The sequence below is a fragment of the Mustela erminea genome, chromosome 19 (assembly GCF_009829155.1).
Source record: "Mustela erminea isolate mMusErm1 chromosome 19, mMusErm1.Pri, whole genome shotgun sequence".
Classification (NCBI taxonomy): Eukaryota; Metazoa; Chordata; class Mammalia; order Carnivora; family Mustelidae; genus Mustela; species Mustela erminea.
The window spans coordinates 45,803,858-45,827,755 of record NC_045632.1 but is presented as its reverse complement, the minus strand read 5'-3'; the positions used below and the strand labels follow the sequence as shown (position 1 = coordinate 45,827,755).

The following is a 23,898-nucleotide window of genomic DNA, read 5'->3' as shown; positions in this document are numbered from 1 at the left end:
ATCTACTTATCTATCTATCTATCTATCTATCTATCTATCCACCTATCCATGGATAGGAGGTAGATATGACATTACATCTATTGCTAAAGATATGGACACTGAGGCTCAAAGAATTTAAATACTTTCCCAGAGGTCGCCGAGCTAGAATGGAGGATGGGGGGCTAGTTCAAATTATGACTGTGAAGTCTATTCTTGTTTCTATTAAACTCTTGTGCCTCCTTCTTATTGGCGGAATTAAAATGAAATAACACAGTTACGATTTTCTTGAAATACAGTGCCTGGCACACAGTAGCAGCCCAGTAATGGGCAGCGCTTATTATGATTCCTTCATAAACATTTATTAGCAGCTCCCCAAAGGCTCCTCGCCCTTATGTCCAGCCTGTGGGAGATCTGGGTGGCTATGCAGGTGGGAGAGGAGCCCCTGGAGAGCAGAGCAGCCCAGAGCAGTCAGAACCTACTGTGTACCGAGCACCTGTCATTCAGGTTCACGTTCATTCTTCACAATGACCTTCAGGATGGTGACATGAGTTGTCCCATGTCCAAAGCTGGTATTTGAACCCAGGACTCAACTTTTAGCCACTACCCCATGCTGCCCTTTCCTTATGACTGTAGGCGTAGGGGAGAAGGATGGTGACTGACTACTCCTTGACCATAGTTGAAATTTCCCTGGACTGACCTGTAGAGTCCATCCAGCCTGTGGGGAGGAGGAAGAATGCTCATCTCTTGTCAGTTGGATGGTCATGAAACCCTGTAGGATTAAGGGACCTTACACTAAGTAGCTTCTTACTTTGTGCCAGTTGTCACGCTGGGTATCTCCTTATGACTTCCCCATAGCCTTCCCAAATGGATATTACTGACCCCATATGACTGATGAGAAAACTCAGCCCCCAAGAGGTAAACTGGTATCTGTGATTGGTCCCTGTTTTCTCTGGGCTCTTATGAGACCATTTCATAATTTTGCTGACTAACAGTCCTTCTAAATACCTTAATTAGGGGTTCATCTTTGCTCTCTGCTTGTCAAATTCTACTTAGTTGACAAATGTAGTCCATTTAGTGATACATCAATGTATTGATGTGGGGTGTGTGTGTGTGTGTGTGTGTGTGTGTGTGTGTGTATGTGTACACATGTGTGTGTTATCTTCATGCTCAGGTTCCTTTCAATCAATATTTTGGTTATATGCTGAGGGGAGTGTGTTCAGGCTATTTTGAGTTTCTGTACTGAACACTTTGCAACTTCAATAAACTTCATTCCTTTAGGTAGTAGACTTAATATTTTAAGTGTGGTTTTAATTACCATCCTCCTCATGTTAAGTCAAAACCAGGAAAAGGGAGAAAAAAAAAAAATCTAACCTATGAGTGTTGCCAACGATTCCACTCTTAGTAAGAATGAAGCTCAGGATTCCAGAACGTAGAGGCTAGAGCTCTTTCTAAATTGTTTCTTCGGGCATGGGTACATAATGCTTAAATCACTTTGAATTTCACTGGGTTCTATTCTCTCAGCACAGGCTGTAAACATTTAACTTTGGGCTTTCCCAGAAATGTGTCTTATGGAAGGGATTAGCTGTTTGCGCATTTCAAGTTCCGAAGGTGAACTTCTCTAACCTAACCCACATAATTAAAGTGGAAAATTTCTGGTGGGGGAAGAAAAACCATCAGGGAAAATACCATGTTTGGGAAGGGAGCTGTACTCTTAAGGTCTCAAGAGATGGCTCTGCATACTCGGGCAACTTAATTATATCCCGCCTTGCTGGGCGCTCCCACTTCTCGGCCTGTCCTGTCTCATCTCTGAGTTGAGATGATAAGCACCTTGAGGGTGTGACACTGGAGTGGAGAAGGTGGTTGGGTTTGTGGTATAATTTTTAAATTTGACATTCATTAATTTTTTCATGTGAAGTGTATCAGGAAAAAATAACACATAAAAGAAAACAAAAGTTGTGTGGCTCCGATAAATCCTGTTGGTATAAAACAAAACCCACATGCGGAGGTAGATTTGGAACATTCAAATACTACAGGAAAGTACAAAATGAAAATGAAAAGCCCCGTTCTCCTCACCAGGGCTCTGTCCTGCTCTACAAAAACCATCACTGTTAACATGCTCTTGTGAGTTCTTCCTTCAATTTAAAAAACATATTCAGAGTATAACTTTCGCAGGACCTAGAAAGCCCTCTTTCCTACTTATTGTCTGTCCTCTTGGCTATAACGGCTGACACTTCACTATCGTAGACTCACTCCTTTCCATGTGAGTACTGTATGCCTAAGATATTTCTTTTCTTCAGTGATGTTCTTAGTTACAAATGCAAAGGGCAGGACGCAATGTTAAATGTTTGCGATTCCCCTCGCCTCCCACACCTGGAGCTCATGGCTGAACTAAGGGCTGGTTCAGGAGTTACACCACTTAGGCCAAATCCAGGGTCTCTCTCTTGCTGCCTCTATTTAATCTCTTAGTTTCTTCCTCTGTCGGGGTGGGGGGGGGGGTCCGCTCATCACAGTGCTTGCTTCATGGAGTTGTCTTGAGGGAAGAATAGTACAGGAAAAGTACTGAGAACAATTCGATACACAGCATTACACAGTAGGTCTTGAAAAATGCTGGCTATTATATATTATTAACGACTACCCAGGAACGATTTCTGCAACAACCGTCCTTTTGGAGTGCTTAATGAATGCCAGACCTGGTCTGGAGTGCTTTATGTTCAGGACTCCCACAGTCGTTCATACAGCCACAAGAAGTAGGTACCAGGAATAAGAATCCATTCTGCGGAGGGGAAGGCAAAAGCATTAAGTAACTTGCCCAAGGTGGTGCAGCTAGGACTCAGGGGTGAACTGGGCTTTGAGGGCACATCTGTCTTTCCACTGGGCCAGCTAAAGACCAGGGCAGTTTCAAGGCAGGGTGGAGCAGCGGGGGGGCGGGGGGGGGCACAGAGTAGGACCCCTAGCCCGGGAGTACTGTGACATTGTGAGCTGACACAGTGGGAGGGCTGGAGGGGGGAGGGACACCTGGAGGGCAGGAAGAGGGCTGGTGGAGGGAAAGAGGAAAGGCTTCCAAGGAGCTTTGCCTGTAATGTGATTTTGCCTGGAGCAGGCGCAAGATCTTATTTCCTCTGTGGTCTCCTGTGCTACCTGGAAGTTGCTGGAAGACACGGGATCTGAGTCCTAAAACCAAGTGTTCCAGGTCTACCACGCGTTCCCCGACCCCGCAGCTCACATCTCTTCCCCAGCAAATTTCCTCTTCTGTAAAATGCGGATCGTAAATCCTGGCTCACCTAACTCCCTTATGGGGCTGCCGTGAGGCTCAAACGGACCTGGGGACTTTTCAGGGTTAGCGAACTGGAAAGAACGACACAGAGATGCTAGATATTTTTACTGACTTGATGTGCACCTGTGGGTTAAAAAGGGGGAATGCATCTGTCGTTACACTTAAGATTTAGAGAGGACCTCAAAAAGGGGCCTGCCTCCATGGGGTAGAGTTATGTACTAAGGATGCTGGTATTGTCTGTGCTCTCTTCAAGAATAGGTAGGGAGGGGCGCCTGGGTGGCTCAGTGGGTTAAGCCGCTGCCTTCGGCTCAGGTCATGGTCTCAGGGTCCTGGGATCGAGTCCCGCATCGGGCTCTCTGCTCAGCAGGGAGCCTGCTTCCTCCTCTCTCTCTGCCTGCCTCTCTGCCTACTTGTGATCTCTGTCTGTCAAATAAATAAATAAAATCTTTAAGAAAAAAAAAAAAAAGAATAGGTGGGGAGACTGGGAGACTTGTGGACGATCTCTATCTAGGCTCAGTGATAACAGCTTTGAGGAACATATCGCAATCGGCCCTCTCTCCTCTGTACCCCCACTCCCAGCAATGTGGGGCAAGGTAGCGGGGGACTGGTCATGATGGCCTCTCTGATGAGTCAAAACCTGTCCTGCTGTATAATCTGCTCAGCTTCAGGTCCACATATTGTGTGGAGATGCAAAGCGATATAGATGACATCCTGGCCATTTCTTATGAATCTAGTATGCTGGGTCTAGGTTATATTTCAGGCCAACTTTCAGTGAAGTAGATCAATGCTTGAAGCACATAATGTAACATGATTCTTCAAGAGTTTGATTAATTGTGTCACAGTCACAGCCTCAGTTCAGGTTCAACCTTTTAAAAGTTTTATTATTGTATAAAGTGATCCATCAGGAGGAGAGGAAAGACAAATGCTTGACTTGGACCATATCTCTCCCTTGTCTTTTCAGCAAGTGTTCCTCTCCTGGTCAGTTCATCTGGACCGTGCTGGAGAACTGGGGTTAATTCAGACTCATGGTGGAGCAAAGTTCAGACCAAGAAGGAGGCAGGCAGGTGCTCTGAGTGGAAGATAGACTGCTCCAATGCACAGACCTTGGTTTTTACATAGGAAGAATATAGGGAGTTTTAAGACGTTGAGTCCTGTATCCTACCCACAGAGACTCTGATGTCGTTGGCGTAGGGTGTGGTCTTGGCATCCCATACGATTCTAATGTGTAGCCATGAAGGAAAATTATTGGCCTAGCCAGAGCAGCTCTTGGTAAAACCATCAGGTATGTCCACTTTATTTTAGGCATCCTGTTCCCCAACTTCTCTTTCCTGTCTCACTGTCTCCAGGACACTTTCTTACATCTCATCCTTCTGGAACCTGCTCTCAACATAACCCCCACAAAGTATTAGTTGATAAAGACTTAAGGGTTTAGCCCTTCCAGAAATAGATGCATTTTAATATGGGATTTTTAAGTTGAAAAGACCTGGAGGAATCTATCTATAACAGGAATCTTAACCTTTATGGAAAAGGTGACTGAGATGTATTTGAGCTGATGGCTTTCTAATCATCATCACTGTAGTAATGGTCAATCTTTATTATGTGCCAAACACTGTTCTAAATATTCTCTTTCTCTCTCTCTCTCTCTCTGAACATATAGCCTCATTGACTGAATCCTCTGAACAGCCTTATGAGGCAGGTGTGTTTGCATGAAGAAAATGAGACACGACAGCATTGAGTAATATCTCCAAGGCCTTACTGCCAAGAAATGGTAGAGCCAGGATTCAAACCCAGGAAATCAGACTCAAGGTGCCATGATTTTAACCACGCACCACTTAGATTGCCAAAGTAGTCCCCACCAAGGCCAGAATGGAGCCTGAGGGTTAGCTTTGTTTCTCTAACATAAGATGTTGGGGAGCTTCCCCATTATTTTTTCTCTTTCAAAGCCCCCAAGGCAGTACCCTCTGTGGGAGACTGTTTTACTATTCCTAATTATTGCCCTTCCCTGTGAGAGGTAATAAGTCTCCTGCCTCATCATCAGACACGGCCATGTGACTTGCTTTGGCCACTAATAAAATGTGAGGAGTAGTGATGTATGCTACTTTTGAGCAGAAGCTTTAAAAGCCATTACGTGGTTTCTCTTCTCCCTTCTAGCATCATATTATTTTGAATCCAGGGAGGAGCTGTTCCTTCGGCCCAGGACTCAGAATAAAGATGAACTAGAGGAGAGATACAACCAACCTATACATGAAAAATACATCTTGGTTGTTAGTCCCTGAGACTTGAGGGTTATCTGTTACTGTAGCATTATTTAATTAAAACTGACTAATATAACCTCTGAATACCAATATTTCTAAGGTGAAATTCCAGGAATGTTATAAGGATAATATCTTTAAGTAACTAATAAGCTATATTATAATTTATCCAAGAAATTTTGCAAATAGGCTCAGAACAGATTTCCACCTTCTACAAATCTTTTCTATGCATCAATTCAACCCCATCTCAGAAGGCTAAGAGATCATAAGCATTTGCCCAGCTCAGTATATCCATAGTTCATTCAGCAGCCCAATACTTACAAAGAGAATCAGAAAGAAAGGATAATGCAGATTAAAAGTTATTTTAGATTTGAGGGCACTGGATAGAAGGGAGAGAAAAAAAATATATATTTTCCTTTATAGATGAGAATTAGTACTAAGGGTTGATAAGACTCTCCCTTATCTGAGACAGAGGATGAAAGAACTCTTTAATATAAATTATCCAATCCATGCTTCAAAACCTGTTGCTGTTTTTAGTTTCCAACTGCTTACTTCTCTCTCATACAATTTACAAATGTATAGCCCATGAGCTAAATGTGGCATGTAGAAGGTTTTGATTTGATTCATTATTTTCTGTGGGTATTTGAATAAAATTGATGATAAACATTCAAAATTTGAGATATTCCAAGTGAACAAAAAAAATCTACATTTCTAGCTTCTCTTGAAAAACTGAAAGCTCTGGTTATACTGGGTCTGGGAACCTTCATCTGGATTTGAGCAGCAGATGCCCATTAGGCTGGGCATATTTTCCACAGTCCCTACCACTCCCTATTGCCCACCTCACCTATTTATATTTTTTGCTGAGTGTCATTGCAGCCATTCAAGTTTGCCACCCTGGGGATCAACTTCTTTGCTTTTTTCTTTTTTCCCTCTTCTCTTCTGCTCTGCACTCTTCTCACTTCTCATTCTTATTTCTTCCACAGTAAGAAAGGAGTTGTCTGGGAGTCTGTTCTTTGCCACTCCGAGGACACTACTCTCTGCCTTAATCTAAGAAATTTCAGTGACCTAAATTTGATGGTACAACTCTCTGGGCCCTAAAGAGAGTCACTCTAAACTCTCTAAGACCACTCTGGGAGTGGAGGAAATAGATGCTTCCCTCTGGAAATCTTGACTATGCTTGTTCAACGGATTCCATAATACTTAGTGATTTGCATGCTTACGTAGCTAGAAGGTCTTGGAGCAGCATAAACCTCCTTCCCACTAGATAATTCTGTTGCTTAACAAACCAGAACAGCTCTGATTACATGGAGAATACTAGCAGTAAATGGTTTGAAAATGATTTTACTGTTTTCTGTTATGGAAACTCACATGTAGAAACATTATGGAACTGTTTTGAAATTTCTTTAGCCTTCCAAATGTAAAATCACTAGACTTTGATATTTCAGTAATTTTACATTTAAAATAGAGTTAATGAGACCCAAATTTGCCTATGGACACTTACACTGTGGATGGTCACCCAAAGCCATCTGGATAAAGTGGGTAGGCATTTCCAAGCCTCCAGTATGTCCTTTTCTTTTACTGCACCAAGTGTGTTGCTAGACTAAGCTCTCATTGACTAAGACTTCACACCAAGTCTCGAGGGTTATAAATCTTAGACTAGGACTACACAGATTGCAATATGGAGTGTGGGTGTGAAGACATACACTGGGGTTCCCAAACTCAGTAATAAAATCATTCTGAGAGTTCTCATGCCCACGTTCAGCTAGCTGCAACCTTCTCCTGCTTGCCTTCTAAGGAGATTAGTGCCGGACATTTTATTTTGTTTCCGTTTTAGTTTATTTGAAGGTTTTATGATGTCTTAGTTGAGTTGCTTGTGAGATTTCCAAATAAACATGCTGCTTTTAAAAATGGCAAGTTGTTTTTATTTATTTCTTTTAGGTGCCCGGTGACCTTTGGGTATATTAGGCAGCTTTAAATTATAATTAAAATAATAACCATGGTCCTGAAACAATAACAGATGTTGAATTATACCAACTCCAAATTAAGATGCCCAAAAAATCTGTTTGAAGGAAACCAGAGTAAGCACGGAATTTAAAAAGTTATCTTTGTGGTAATGTGACCAAAGGAAACTTCTCTCCAACAGCAGCCTTGTTCTTATTTCTTGCTTTGTTTTGCCTTCCTATGAGGCTACTCAAAATTTTATTTTTTATGTTTTCTGGACTTGAGGTGTGTGTGGGGGTATCTCTTTCCTTAGTTGAACTTGTTATGATTTTATAGACAAAAAAATAATAAAACTTGCTTGTCATATGAGCAAATCCCTGTATTTTAATGACTTCTTGAAAATTTCTCAAGTCCACGGACACAAGCAGTAAAAACAGACATTGTGCTTCACTAGATGCCAAATCCTCAGAGTGCTTCTGAGTCCCTCTAACACTGTACACATCTGCATTCCTCCATCTGTCATCTTAGCTCATCTTCTTCTCCCAACCGTTCTTAAATTAAATGACTACATCGAATGGGAGATTTTCTCAGGAAAGCTTATGAGAATTTGTCCAAAGACAAATTAAAACATTGCAATGTAATCACGCAACTCAACTCACTGCTTGGCAGGCCTCCGTGCTGACTCCGACCCAAAGGAGTTAATCAACCGTGGGGCCCCATATGGAGAAAAGCCACCAGAAAGAAAACCCAGGAAAGAGAAAATGGAATCCACTGTGTCGGTGTGTCTGGGGTTGGAGAGTAGGGCAGAGTGGGTCGCATGGTGTGCAACGGACCCCAAGGCCAGGGCAAGGAGAATAGTTGAAAAAAAAATCACAACACAGAATAAGACAAGCTTCCAGAACCTCATGGCATGACACTTCATCTCAGGGATATGAAAATTCACCTCTGTCATGCTTATTTCCCCATGGATGAATGGGTAAGGGTCACTAGGATACACGGCGCTCTTCAGCTTCGCTGGTCCTTTGCCCTTCTATTCCCTCATTGCTTCACGGGAATCCTTCTTAACAGTGGTTGGAAGGGGGCAGCTTCCCTAGAATTCCAGCTTGTAGGAATTTATCCTCAGGAGACAACTGGATAGATTCACTAAGGATAGGAATATTCATTAGAGTATTATTTATAGTAACATTATTGCCTGTCCGTAGGGCATTAGTTAAGTTACTGATGGTATATCCAACAGTGTCATTGAAAAGGAACATGCAAATCTGTAATTTAGTAACATGGTATATTGTTTTGGACAGCATGTGTACTATGATGTCAGTAACATAAAATAAGATACGTGTACGCACATGTATACAGAAAAGATGTCTGAAAGGAGGTAGCCCAAGTTAACAGTTTGCTTCGGGGTAGTGGAATTTTGGGTGGTTTTAATTTTCTTTATGCTTTAATAAGTTGCTTGCATTTTACAGAGATTATATATTATTTCCATAATCAGAAAAAAAGACTTAAAGCAAGGTCCATATTTGAAAGAAAAAAGAGATTAGCTTTGGTGGATGGTATATGAGCATTTGTGCTTTCTACTAGAGTCTCCAAACCCAGAAAAGTCCCAAGGAACTGAGTCCTGAGAAAGACGTCTGGGTCACAACTGGCATAGGGGTTGGTGGCCCTGGTGATGCTCCAAGTCTTTATTCCCAGGCTCCTGTAGCCTAATTTGAACATCAGTTCCACTGAAACTTTATGTTCCCCACTAAACACTCAAAATGCTTCCTCAGATCAATCCTTTCAGTTTATCCTCCTGTCATCTTTGCAAGGTAGAGGTGGACAGGGAATATAAATGTCCTAATCTAGGGACCTGAGACACCAGTGGCTGTGGGATGTGAGGAAAGCCAGGGCACTGCTAGGACCAGCATGTTGGTCCTCGGCCTATCCATTCAGTGCTTCTTCCCCTAAACTAGAGAGCACTTCACTTTTAGAAGTAAGAGGGTAAAGCTTTGCAACAATCTTTTTACTAGCTCAGAAATGGAACTGAAGCCTTCTGCATCTTTGTGCATTGGGATTCAAGAGGTGGATTATAATCTGGCTACGGTGACAGTGCCAGTTACGAGAAATGTTTATGGCTCTCACATGGCCCTCAGTGGGCATAATTCATCCTGACGTTGCTGGGCAATCTCCCTTCTGGAAGCCTGGAGGCTGAGGTAACAGTCTCAGTTCTACTGTGAACTGTTGCAAACAAAAGCAAGGGTAACCTGCCTGGGTTTCAACTTCTTCATACTTAAAATGAATGGAGAGAGTGACACCTGCCTTACCTGCCCCAAGGCATCAAGTGAAGGCCCAAGTGATAAAAGAAAAATAAATGTCCTCTTCTCTTTGACTTCTCTCTGATCCCACGAAGAGTGGGTTGTCCCCATTGCATGCTATATTCTTGAAATATGCTACCACTGGGGCTCTAAGACTCGATGTTCCTGTCTCCCCAACAGCGTGGTGAAGACCAAAGTCAATTCAGCATCACCCAGGACCTAGCACTGTGCTCAGCACTCAGGAGTTGTCAATAAAAGTTCATTGACCAGATGAGTGGTTCAGAAGTTTGAAGCGCTTCTCCAATGGGAACCATTAGAATTCTCACGTGAAGCTGGTGGAGCCACCTTCTGTAACACACCACTTACTAGCCAGTGTTTCACCTCCAGGGCTTTCTGTCTAAGACTGTTAGGGTCTGGTCACGGTAGTCCCTGCTGACACCTGAATGCTGACAGAGTCATCACAATGTTATGCCCTTGATACAAATTTTCTCCTGTAATTCTATGAACCTCCCTTTGAGGTAGGGACCATGTTCAGTTTTCCAGGCAGTCATGCTGAAGCTCGGTGGGTCATGTGCCCAGAACACAGAGAGGTCTGGAAGACATCTCTAAGCTCATGTTCCTGACCACCTTTCCTTACTGTATGCCTGGGGCCAGTAAGAACCAAAGAGTAGGTTGGCTTAGTACCTACTCATTTTCATTCTAACTTGGGATTTGTACAGAATTAGCTTCTTCCAAATTGTTCTTTCAACTAGCCTGTGTTCAGAAGGTAAAACTAAGCAAGGCTATAATGAAGGCTCAGACGGGCTGCATTTCATCATCCTGCATTCTGACAACATCTGCTCACTTTTGGAGCGTCAGCTCCGATGTGGTCCTTCTCTTTGTTTCTTAAATGCCCCCATTTTCTTTTACTTCCCTCTCGGTTTCCTCTTAACCAGCTGAGTGACAGAAACTCAATGCTGACCACTTCATTAGCTGATGACCTTGTCCCTCTGGCCTTCTGCCCCACTTGCTCTCCTGGGCAGGTTGCCTTACGTCATACGTTCTCGTTAAAGGTCAGGACCTTGGAGCCATCAGCACTGGGCATGTTGTTTTAATATATATCTGGACAAATCAGGCCTGTCAGATCACATTAGGCCCTATTTGTGGAGTGCACGCCAATCCCCACAGTGGAGATGAACTGTTACCTTTGAAATACAATCATGGATAGTTACTAGTGAGTACAGAGGGGGACAATATTCCATCAATGATGCCCTTCTAATCGGTCTATCCCCTCATTGGCAGGGCTGCCCTTCTTCCTGTACAGAGAAAAATCCGCATAAACACTAGTCTTGGAAAGGAGCGAGGCTAGGGATACAGTATGTTTCTAAAGCTAGATGTCTTGATAAGCACATGAGGTCGGTATGGTATGTGATAGAAGTCAGAGCTGCGGGAACCCATGGCAATCTGGCACATTGCTCCTGTTAGTCATTGGTGTGGTAATAAAATTATAAAGTTCTCAGCTACAGTTTGTTGAATGATTACCCTGTGGCAGGCATAAAACTAAATATTTTGTACAAAATAGCCCATTTGTTCCTCATAATATCCCTGTGATGTTGCTACTACCAGTAAACCCATTTTATGGATGGAAAAATTGAGGTTCAGGAAAGTCCAGTGATTTTCCCAAACTCACAATACAAGCAAATGATGGAATAGGACGGATTCCAAAACTGCTTCCCACCACCAGGCCACCATGATTCTGCCATGATACTACTCGGTCTCTTCTTTGGGGTGGGAATTCGATGGTTTTTCAAGAGATCCACACTGCAATTCCTCTCCTAGGAAGGGGCTACAAATACATCACTTGACCCAATAGACTTGTTTAAAAACAGAGTCTGGGACCAAGCCAACCCTTCCCTTTCTTTTTCCTTCAGGATTGGTTTTAAACTCATTCCTACATCCCGTGGGAGTCTGGCTGGACAGATCCCTTGACAGCAGACAGAAATAGCTCTCATAGCCTATTTTTAAGGAAAATGTGATGTTAGAAAATGAGGCAGGAATGGATACCAAGAGGAGAAAAGAACACACCAAACTTCCAGAGTGCTTACCCAAAAAATGCTTAGAGGAGTGGAGATACTGACGGAGTAGAGCTGGCAAAGCTAAGCGAGGGTGTGTGGAAGAGCTTTTCACCTGGCCAGCAGGTTTCTGTCCTACTCCCTGCGCTTGCTCCATAGCAAGCTCGGCCAGGGAAGGTAAGTGCTGTTGTCCTGCGGCAAACCCTTTTTTCTGTCTATAGAAACAGAGCCTGACAAAATGCATACAGAAATGCCTGATTGTCTCTTTCCTGGAACCACAAGGCACAATGCACAGGTGTCTAGTAACACTGCAATTTCCTTTGAACTGTTTGGTTTTGTTTGGTGCCCTTGTCTGGCAGGTTAGTCTTTTTGACCGAGTTAACTCACCTGGTATAACATTTTCTTTCATTGAGAAATAAGAAGGCTGGAACTCACCTCTCTGATGCCGGCGGAGCTGGACACCATCCAGTTGTGCTCGGCTAGACTTCTGGAGGCGGTAAATTATATCTTCTGAGCTAAGGAAGAGGAGAAAGAACAAAAACACCGTTGGGAAGACAGTCAGTGAACCCCTGTAGGCCGAGAGGTTAATGAGTGAGATGATGCTCCCATTCCTCTCCACTTACTTTTCTTGGGTTAAGATTTATATCTAGGGTGAGGGTTTATGAAAGTCATACCCACCTAGGCCAGCGTCACAAGCAAACAACATCGCTACCGTAGTCATCCATATTGATGAGGCTAGAGATCCTTTAACTGCAAAAGCAGCCTTTGAAAATGGAACTCAGAGCAGCCAACCTCGAGATAGCATCTGATATTAATTAGAAACTATACAACGCTCTCTGAGTTGAACTGAAGAAATATTGGTAGAGGGATCAGGACAAGAATGAGGAAAATCGAAAGTGAAATCCTGTGCTGATTAAAAGTGACTGTGGCCCCCGCATTTCTCCCCGGCCTGTCCATCCCAGAAAAAGCATTCCGATGGTGTTAACTACTGAACGCTCGCCTTGCTTCCCATTCCCCTTTCCCTGGGTAGCTGCGGTGCACTGGCTGCCGAGATGTAGCCCTGAACCTATCCATCAAGTCTAGGGAAGAGAGAGTTAGAAAAGCAAACATTATCCGGGATCAATATCTTTACAAATCCAAAGGAAACCCCAGATCCCGAAGGGTTAAGCCAGGGAAGGAAAAGCCATCAGGCTGTTTAGTGAGCTAATGTTTTTATTGATGGGGGAGGCTTGTAAGTACCTAACAGGAAAAGTGGGGAAAGTGGCAGGTTGTTTGGCTGGGAGAAAGGAGAAGGGAAGGAACATTATATATTTCATGCTCTCATTCCCCTGCATTCAAACCCCTAAAATCCATGTAATGCAGAAGACGTTCCATAACCTTGAATAATATTCAACACAAGGTGTTTTCCTTGCTCTTATCCCCTCCCAAAGTGGAATCCACATCTTCCCCTAACAATTTTGCTATAATGCACATCTCGGGCTAATGCCTGCACTGAAGAGCACATCTTAATTTAACAACTGTGTTATAAAGCACATCTCAAGCTAACATTCCTAGGATAATCCATATTTCAACCTAACTACCCTGGCATAACACTTCAATCTAATTCCCCCACTGTAAAGTACATTGCAATCTAACACCCTCATATAATGTACATCTCGGTCCATTATTTTGTATTTTGTAAGCCATATTTTGATATGTCTTTTCCATTAAGGAGCAGAACTGTCTGGAGACAATGGCTACCCCTGCGCTGAAAGCCTCCATAGTTCTTACATCGTCCTTTGGTGACAGGCTGCTGATGGATATGCTTCTGAACGTTCACCTTTGCCATCTTGGGTTCAACGGTGGCTTGTTTCTGTACTCTAAGCCTTAAGCCTCCTGTTGGGAGCAGGGGTGACCAGGGAGCCCTGCTTGGTCCTGAAGGGCCCTCTCTTATGCTAACCAGCAGGGCAGGCCACCTCAAATGATCAGAGTCTACCTCAGGAGAAGGCTGTCTGAGGTCAATGTCAGGGTCAGGGGTCAGGGTGTAGCTGCTGGCTAATAGAGTGTAAGCTAACACTGTTGTCAAATTGCTTGGTTAAACGACAATGCCTGCCTCCTGCTGATGACCTTACCCTGGGGGAGGGGGCTATTGGCTTTATTGGAAACCTGCCAGTCTCAGAGGTGATGGAAGTGGCTGATCACAGCTAAAGACTGTTTGATTGTTGATGGAGAGCCAGTTCTGTGGTTGGTCCCCAACTGAAAGGCCTGTAGAGCTGCTTATTGATGGCTAAGTTTTCCATGTGTGATGGATTTCTCTTCTGCTTCACATGCAGCTGGGTTACAGTTCGGTTGTGGTAGTGGGCTGCCGTGGCTAATGGACCCAGATTTTTCTGGATCTGAGAGCCACTAGAGGCAATGCTGTCTTGACATCCGGCACCAACCTCCTATTGCCAGGTGAATGGGGCCGATGGTTCAAGAAACCGATCCAGAGTGAATTGAAAATAGACGTAAAGGGTCCTTCAATTCCAAGGAATTTTGGTGCACAAGAAAGAAGACAACAAATGTGTGTTCTGGAAGAGTCAGTACTCCAACCATTAATATCCCAGCCTCAAAATTTCAACCGATCTCTGCAGAAGGAAGAAACCATATTTCTTTATCTACTGGTGGCATATAACCAAGCTAGTAGCACCAGTAAATATTGGAAGAAAAAGAGTTCATTGAAGATTTAGAATTCCAAAATTTCCCAGCACAGTATGAATTCGAGAGAGACAAGTACAAGCGGTAGAGAACAAAAGTATGGAGATGAAAAATGATCTTTATGAAAGACGTACAGTGTGGAGGATCACCACCTAATACACACCTGCAACGCCTGTGTAAGATACACAGTACGTGACTGAAAGCATCCTTGGGAGAACAGCTTATTGAAATGGTGAAACATCTGGGGGGTGGCAAAGTGAGGTTTGAAGTGAACTTGACTGCTTTTTCCTGGGGAAGAATTGCCCAGTGAGTGACTCACGAATGGCCTTCCAATCTGTTATAAGGCAAGACAAGCAATGTGACTTTGAGCCATGTCAATATAGTGTGATGCTGAACAGGGAGGCAGCAGCCTGACTCTAGTTTAGTTACCCTTTACATCTCTGTAAGCCTCAGTTTCCTTCTTTGTTAAAGGGGGTCCTGTTGTTTGCCACACCCAGTTTCAATGAGGATCAGTTCAGAAGGAGAGCCATTAGTAGATTACCTAATGCAAAGTCCACATTCAGTACCCATGAGTTTCCTTTCCCTTAAACTGTGGTGGGACTTTCTGACAGATGACTGGTGTTAATAAATAGGGGTCTTGAAGAGCGTACCTTCTCTTTCTGGGCAAGCAAAACAACCCATATTTATAAAGTTTGGGCAAACTTCACCTGACCACAGGGGATGGCCTAGACCAGAGGTCAGCAGATTACGCTACTTTTATAAGTGAGGTGTCACTGGGACACAGCCACATTCATTTCCATGTTAGGTGGAAATCCAATAACCAAAGCAGGTTCAAGCAGCAAATTCCGAACTCATCCCTGTTTGGCACACACACTTTATAGTGGGTAGGACAGACTTCTAAAGCAAATCCCAAGGTTCAGTGGAGCAGTTTGAAGACTATGGACTGGATAATCTCTGGATATTTCTTTAAGGTCTTGGAAACTTGGTGATCTCTTAAGAGACTGGAAAGTGGCACAGTGAATATAATTTTACTTGGCCTGGGTGCTTTTCATTTATTTATTTTATACTACTAACTGTGTGATATTGGGAAGGTTACTTAACTTCTCTGGGCCTCCATTATCTAATTTAAAAAATGAGGATGATATTTGCTACACAACTTGTTACACAGATTAAATGAGATACTACATTTAAAGCATTTGAAAGAGGACCTGGCTCATACCTGTGCTCAGTGAATGTTAATTCTGATCATAATTGTGGTTATTAAAATTCTGGACCTTCCTTTCTGTTGGAGATCATCTCCACATTGTTCTAAATATCTCTAGGGATGTTTTCTGCGTATGTGTTAGCTTGGGTGGTCACTCACTCAACACGTTTGTTTGTGCACTGAAGTAATTGGGAAATGAATAGAAAGAAGTCTGCTCGGCACGAGCAGCACATCTAGTCTCCTGCTCAGTCACTTTCGGCAGTTTGCGTTGGTGTTTATTACTGCACATCTTACGCGGAGTTTCAGACTGACATCACTGCTCAAAACAACTTCCTACTGCTCCATCTCCGACGGCTCCACAATTAATTTCTCAACTAGCAGTTTGGTTTCAATGCCAACAAAGTAATTAGACCTTTAAGGTTCTTCCCTGGGATTTTACCCTGTCAGTGAATGTGAAAGAAACAATAATTATTATTTAATATTTATTGAGTGTCTTCATTGTGATATGTAGATTCACGGATGTAACCTGCCTTATTGTGGAAGATGACAGCACAGTACAGTCAAGTGTGTCTCAGGAAGGGAGTCGGACAGTTCTAGAAAGTCCCGAACTGGAAATTGGAGTTCTCCCATTCTGCCGTTCATCACGCTGCTCTACCAAATGGTACACGTGAGAAGTTGAGAGGATCCTCATGTGTTATGCCTAAGCACATCTTAGTGTGATTCCAAAGTGGTCTGATTCCAAAATGGTAAATTCCAAAGATGACATCCAGGGATTTCTTGTACCACACAGAGTGACCTCTGTGGGGAGCTATGTTGTGGGTCATTGCCAAGAGAATAATGGAATGGACACAATGGCCAATGCCACAGGATGAAGACTTGGGACACTTTGACTTTATCCTTCACCCCTAGAGACTCCTTCAGGTTGCCAAACACCAAGGCATAGGGCTGCCTGCCAGAAGGGCAGGGAGACGGAATCATCTCCTGGATGCTGAGAGCGCCTTTCATGCAGCAGCGAGCTAATGTGGTCCAGCGACCACCCTTACCACGTCAGTGACCTGCGGCAAGTTACTTTATTAACTAACCCAGCATCGGTTTCCCAATCAGCAAATGAAAATGAAAATAACAACAGCTACCTCACAGGATTGTTTTGCAGATTAAATAAAAGAAATGGATAGTAAATAATAGCTAATGTAATTGTAATTCATACTACTATTATTATAATAGAAGAGAAATAAGAGTGCGTAGTTCCTATCTTGGGGTGGCTTATATAACAGCATGGTATAAACATAAAGACACATGAAATAAAATGGAAAAACATTTATACTTCTATATCAAAACAACGCAAATTCACATAGTAGTTAGGGGTGCCTGGCTGGCTCAGTCTGTAGAGCATAAGACTCTTGACCTCAGGGTTGTGATTTTGATATCTGTAAAAAGCTAATGGTCTCAGAGTGACCCATGGACATGATCTGCTGTCATGATTTGATGTAAATAGATTGTAAACCCTGAGTGACGGGGTTTACATTCATCTTTGTATCCCCAGCATTTTCTAGCAAAGAACCCTGCATATTTCAACACTCAATATGTAACTGGTGAACTGAATAGAACTGGATTTCTTTGTAAATTCAGTAGACTCCTACCAAAAGAATCAGCAGAACAATTAAAGGGTGCACAGATGGGAGAAGTAATGGCTACTCCATTCAGTTAAGTGCTGAAAGCGACATTATGAAGACAAAAACAAAACAGAAGCTCTTATAAAGAATGGGCAAATAGAACGGAATATTATTTGGCAATAAAAAGGAATGAAGGAACGCTGTAACAGATGGGTTATGCTAAGCGAAAGAAGTCAAGTATGGAATGATTCCACTTATATGAAATGTCCACAACAAGGTAATTCAGAGAGACAGGAAGTAGATTAGCACATTCACTAGGGCTGAGGGGGTTTGGAGGGGAAAATGGAGTGGGTAGGGTTTCCTTTTGGGGTGATGAAAATGTTTTAAAATGGAATGTGATGGTGGTTGCACAACCTTGTGAATATACCCTTTGCCACGAAATTGTGTCCTTAGGATAAATTGCTTGGTATGTAAATTATATCTCAATAAAATTATTAAGAAATTTTAAAAAGAATGGGCAAACATATGGATATATCCTTGGAATACGGGAAATGTGGGTATATGCCCTATGATTGTTCAACAATATATTTTAGGATCTAAAAACTTACAGATAATAAAGTTTACAGACTTTTCAATAAATGCATACATATGAAACCCATATTTTTATTTAAAATGCATGCAAAGTTCAGCTATGCAACATATACTTTTTTCTGTATAATATATTCATCAGTTTATGAAGGCATAATTTACATGGAAGAAATTATAGAATTCACCTGCTTTTTCAGTATATGCATACTTTTTACAATAAAAAAGAAATATCTTACAAAAAAGAGAAGCATATACATCTATATATATGCCATAATAGAATTATAATTCATTTTAAATGTCCACTTTTTTGTATGTCTTCATTTTCTAAAATTTGTGCAATGATTTTACATGCCCTTACATTGGACTTTATAGTCTTTCTGGAATTGCTCCTAACACCATGGGCCCGTATTCTCGAGAACGGGAAGAGAGCCAGCATCAATGCACAAGGTAGGCTGAAGGGGAATGCTAAAAGCCTGGAGATCAGCTCAGAGTATCCTGAAGTACCGTAGGGCCCAGAAGGAAGGACAAGGAGCCTTCAACGTTTGTCCCAAACAGAACCACTGCGGGCAGCTCCCCAGGCATCGAGTTGAGAAGGATACAGGGGCTGCCTCCCGCTCAGTGGAAAAGAATGCTGGGATTGATTAGTGAGACCTGCCATGGGCATGGGAAAGAGCCACTATCTTCCATCCCCGGGAAAGGGGTGCTTCTTGGAGTTAGCCTAGCCTCCTTCTGCAGGTCCCCAAGAAATCAAAAACACTTTTAAGGTCAGCCTTACGTGCTGAGATCTGACAAAGCAGACTTGGGAGTCTGATCTGAATTCCTTTAAATTCCTATGAAAATAGTCCAATCCCAGCTTGCTCCTTGAGTCAAATCCAGGATGAATTCCCTCCGTAACAGTGTCCATGCTGGGGGCCTCCCCAAAGAAATAGGAAGTTTCTATTTCCAGCGTTGGACTGATCAATAAACTGAAAAATGTAAGACCGGAAAGGATGGCGGACGGGGCAGTGGAACCTGTTCGTTCCCAAGCAGCCCTTCTGTGAGTGATGGATGCAGGCTGCTACCTCTGAGACACAGCTTTCTTTCACGCCAACGGAAGGTATTTTTAGTATATCCTGGGCACTAAGTAACTGTTCCTATGTTCCGGGTGATGATGAATTCATTCAAACAACAAGTCAAGACCCTGGATATCACTCAACTCCAGTCCAGTCATAACAGCTGACAAATATAAAATATAACACACGCCCTGTTAGACTTGCTTTTCCTTTTCTTCCATATGCATATTCAAGAATCTCATTCTATTCCTGGCTGTCAGAGATACTGACAGTTGTGGGGGTTTTCTAGCTTTATCAAGGGAGATTATTTTTTTAACCCAAATTATTTTCCATTGTAAATGTTTAAATCCATATTAAGTCCAGATTAATGCAGGAAGCAGCTTCAAAGGAGAGCGACTTGGGAGGGGGGTGGATAATAATAAATGAAATTGTTAAGGATGGGACCCATCTCAAGAAATATTTTCAAACTAGAAAGGAAACTTGTTTGGATTTAAAAGATAGCTAAAGGAAATATGTTTCTCAGGGATTGCTGGCCCCTTTCACAAACACCCAAACTTTGTATACAAACCAGGGCCCCGAGCATTTTTTTTTCTTTTTTTCGTGATTGGAATTAATAATGCAGATAAACCCTAAATAAATCAGGATTAGTGTTAACTACAACTTGAGGTTTAGGATGCTATAGGAAAATGAAAACAGAAGAAAAAAAAAAATGGGTTGCTTAAAAAAAAAAAAAAAACTGCCTGGGCTACTGGACAAGGTGAAGGGGGCTGAAGGCGGGGAGAAGGGAATTACAGAGCAGGGTGGACCGGCTGAGCTGAGTAATCAAAGACCTTCTAATCGCAGCAGCTCTGGAGATGTATTCAAAGGCTTCTTCCCAGACCACAGGGTGTACCAAGTCACAAGTGAAATGTGGCGTTCTGGAAGGGGGAGGGGTGTCTGGGATTTTGGGATGGTGTTGCTATCAGGCTTTGTTAGGGGGAGGTCAACTGGATTGTCAGATTTCAGCATCCCCTCAGGAAGCAGGTTCAACTTGCTGGTTGTTCAGGAGTGATCGCTTCCCCTCCCCAGGACTCCTCCTGCCAAACCAGCAAAGCAAAGGAAACTTCCAGCCTGGATGTTCATTCCAACCTGGGGAAACAATCACCACGGCAGTTTCTCCCAGAGCTTGGAATTCAGGCACAGGAATCATTTTTGGACAAATAATTGTACCTTTGGATGAATTTTAATGACATCATTTAGATTCTTTGATGTCTCTGTGTTGGGGGGGGTCCCTGAAAGTGATCCCAGCCCATTTATTCCAGATTCTCCTTCCTCCTTTTCCTGGCATGAGCCCTAAAGGTTGCAGATGTGGAAGACTGAGTCCCTTTCCTCTGGCCACGATTACACAGGCTTATTTTTTAATTTAATTTTTTATTTTTAATTTTTTAAACTTTATTTACTTTTTATTTTTAGTAACCTCTACACCCAGGGTGGGGCCCTAACCCACAGCCCCGAGATCAAAGAGTCACATGCTCTTCTGACTGAGCCAGTCATGCACCTCTATATGCTTACTTTTTAGTAAATAAATATCTCTTAATTCTTGGTAAAGAGAGAAGTGTTCTTAACCCCGAAGCACATGATTACAGAGGTTTCAGTTGTCAACATGAAGCTAGGGTGCAAGGGTGTAAGGCTCCTCCCCACCCCGTGGCTGAAATTAACTCATAATGGCGGAGCTTCCTCACTTCCCCTTGGCATGATGAACTGTAGCCTGTTGGATTTGGGGTCCATGTGACAGGACTCCCTGTTGTGCCTGCTTCTGCTGGCCTCTCTTTGGTAAATGCACAGATCCCACTTTTGTCCTAATCTTCAAGCAACCAGGCTAGTCTGAGGTTTTTCAGAATTTGGGGAGCTTGGAGAGATCACATCTCCCATCTGTTTCCTGTTCCGTTTTTCAACATTTCCTCTTCTCTGTCCTGCACCACTGGACAATCAGTGGCTCCCTGTCTGCAAAATGAGAAGAGTGTGTACTGACAATTTTATTATCCTCCTAAGTCTGCCATTCAATCTCCCCCAAGACCCACTAAAATGGAAAGAAATGATGTGAGGGTGGGTGGCTCTTTCTCAGCCTTGGAGAGCATTCTTATGTCTGTGGCCATTTCCCTGACTCTGCCCTAGGTTGAGTACAGAAAAGGCAACACACATTTTAGGGACTCCTGACAGTTTCCACAGTAATCTGAGATTTTGGTAAACAGAAATACATTCTGGGGAAAAAACACGAGTCAGATCTGAAATGCTCAACCTTCAGAAAACCTCATAATACTAAAGGTGGGTAAAGAATGGGGGAGATGTGTGTAGTGAAGTCTGTTAAAAAAAGGAGACACTGAAATGTAAGATCATGGAAATAAAGAAGCAGAAATACAATTTCAGCATAAAGTAGGATTTTTTTCAGTTGGCGTGTATACCCCCCTTAAAAAGTACTTGGGTTGTTCCAGAGCAAAAATAGCACACAGTTAAGGGAAAATAATCTTTAGAGCTTTAGGTTTTAATTGTTAATGGAAGGGACATTATTCCTGCGTGAAACTGGGAGCATCTCCCAGACACAAGGACTCTTGTTTCCAAAGAGAAAGCTGAGTGGAAAGACAGTTCCCCCAACCCCACAACCTTCCCTGTAAAGAGAACAGCCCGTGGTGACAACACTTCAAAGGGATGCTAGTGATAGAACAACGCACACACACATACACCCCTTAGATGTATTTATTCACATGCACATTTATGGACATGTATACACACATGTATACGAAACTGTCTTTTTTGGTTATGAGACAGTCAGGCTCAGGATATGAACTACTTGATAGGTGGGTAGTTCCCCGTTAAAGAAGTCATTTGGGGTACTAAAAGAAAACTGGGGAGTGTTTTTAAAAGACGATCATTAGAGACAATGGACTTGACAGCAAAGCACGCTGACATGGGTTACAGAGAAGCCATCATTATTACTTCAAGGAGACAGTTCCCCATATGTACGGCTGTCTCAACGCAAGCTTTTGCTTCTTAGCCCTGCCTTCTCAGAGGCCACGTTTCTGAAGCATGGCCAGAAATGTCTGACTCTGAAGTCTAGCCTTTGGTGAGAAGGAGGACAAGTCATGAGTGGGATCATTCAGAAGCCCTAAATGTGCTATGCAGTCCCCTTCACTACCCATCCAATTCCATTGCCTCACACAACAGATGGTTCAGAGTAGCTCCAAGGTTGTTTGGGCTAATAGTGACTGTTATATCCTGGGTTTCCATGACAGTTCTTACTTAAAATGCCCTCTGCCATTGTCAAAACTTGCATTGGCCCAGCTGTCAGACTTGGGCTTTTGTTCTGGAAACTACGGTCTCTATGGCCAACTCAGACATCAGGGCTCATCACAGTTTTCATTTGTGGTTGATAATAAATGTGGAGAAACTGGCCTCCGGGATTTAGGGAAGTTTGGTAAAGAAATGGCCAGTCAACAAGAAAAATTTTATCAGGAAGAGATAACAATTATGCCATTTTCCTGCTCCCCCTTAAAAAAAAGGAGTTGAATCACCATCTTCTAGCAGTAGTTCATTATTTCCAATTATACATAATTGAAAATGAGAAAGTTCTTAAAGTTTGAACACTGGTAATTAAATTTGAATTGGATGGGATATTTGTAATTTTAAATGCTTGAATTCTGAGAGGAAAAAACTGTGTAATGTTGTTGGCCAAATAACCCTAGTCATTAAGATTCCTATGGCATTATTTAGTGAGTTGGCTTTTTATAACACCATGAGGTTTGCTGTGGGACGCAGAGGAAGCCACCGGCCTCACAAGGGGGAGAAGTGCCTTGGAGAAGAGCTCTGAGTGAGAGGAGCAGCTCTTGAACAATCTCTGCTGAGAACTGGCTTTAGCATGTCTGCATGCCTTAAGATCAAGGAACTGAGACAAGTTGAGGAAAGTGAACAGAAACGACTGTTTTCGGGAGGCCAATGGAAAACACGTTCAGATCCAGGAAAAGAAAAATGAGACAGGAAAGGGAGGGTCACATTTTTGAAGGAAATCATGCGGTATTTTGGTAATCCTTTGTTGATGAAAAAAAAATTAACAGCGCATTAATTATGTCCTCAGAATGGGGCGTTGCTGGTCTGCATCTTTGGTCTTCCTGAGGCAGTGCCAGCCCCCGAAGCCCTACTGCTCTCTGGAATTGAGATGTTGGCTTCTGTTCCCTGAGAGGGTCCTGGACCCACATGGCCCAGGGTGCTTCTGTAGCAGCTGACACCTGACCCGTGCACAAGTGAAGGAGATACGAGGCTATTTTACAAGACAAGTCATGACAGCCAGAGAGTTTAGGATCTTTATAGGATTGCTAGTGTTCTCTCCCCATGCAGAATAATGCAATTGGATAGGCTAAGAAAGATATCTTCCTCTCTCTTTCCCCCCTTTCTTCATTCCCTCCCTCTCCCTCTCTCCTTCTCTTTAAAACTTTGTAAAAATCAGTTATATATATTTATGAATTTCTTTCATAATTGTTCAGGTATGTACATTCAGACAAGGACAGTGTAAGCGCACACTGACGCATATCCTTCCAGATCCTTCAAGCAAGATTAAGTGGACAGTTGCCACTTCCTTTAGAGGAGCCTGATCTACCAGACATACATTGCTATGGGAGTAAAAACAGCCAGACATTCCCCCTTCCTTTGCTCTGTGCTCTTGGACAGTGCCTTCCCAGACTGTGGTCTAGCTGCGTGACTTTCTTCGGCCAACACAGCAACAGCAAATGAGCCTTCAGAAACGCCGCCCTGTGAAAGCACGAGGCCACCATGCGAAGAAGCCCGCGTTCGTCTGTGGTGGGGGGAGAGTCAATTCAGCTGACCCTGAGCCCAGCACCAGGAGTCCGAGGCCACTCTTGCTTCTCCCTTGTAGTCAAACCAGCTCAAACCAGGTGTACTGTCCTGCCTACCCACAGAACTGTGAGAAATGATTTCCAGTTTTAA

General features: G+C 43.0%; 1 protein-coding gene across 1 annotated transcript in view; it reads right to left on the bottom strand.

Moving 5' to 3' along the window:
* LOC116579026 (basic proline-rich protein-like) overlaps nucleotides 1–23,898 on the bottom strand; it is an 822,180-nt gene that overhangs the window by 69,723 nt on the left and 728,559 nt on the right. Inside the window, exon 7 of the mRNA XM_032323799.1 lies at nucleotides 12,227–12,306. The gene's annotated coding sequence lies outside the window, so the exon portion shown is untranslated. The remainder of the gene's footprint in view (nucleotides 1–12,226; nucleotides 12,307–23,898) is intronic.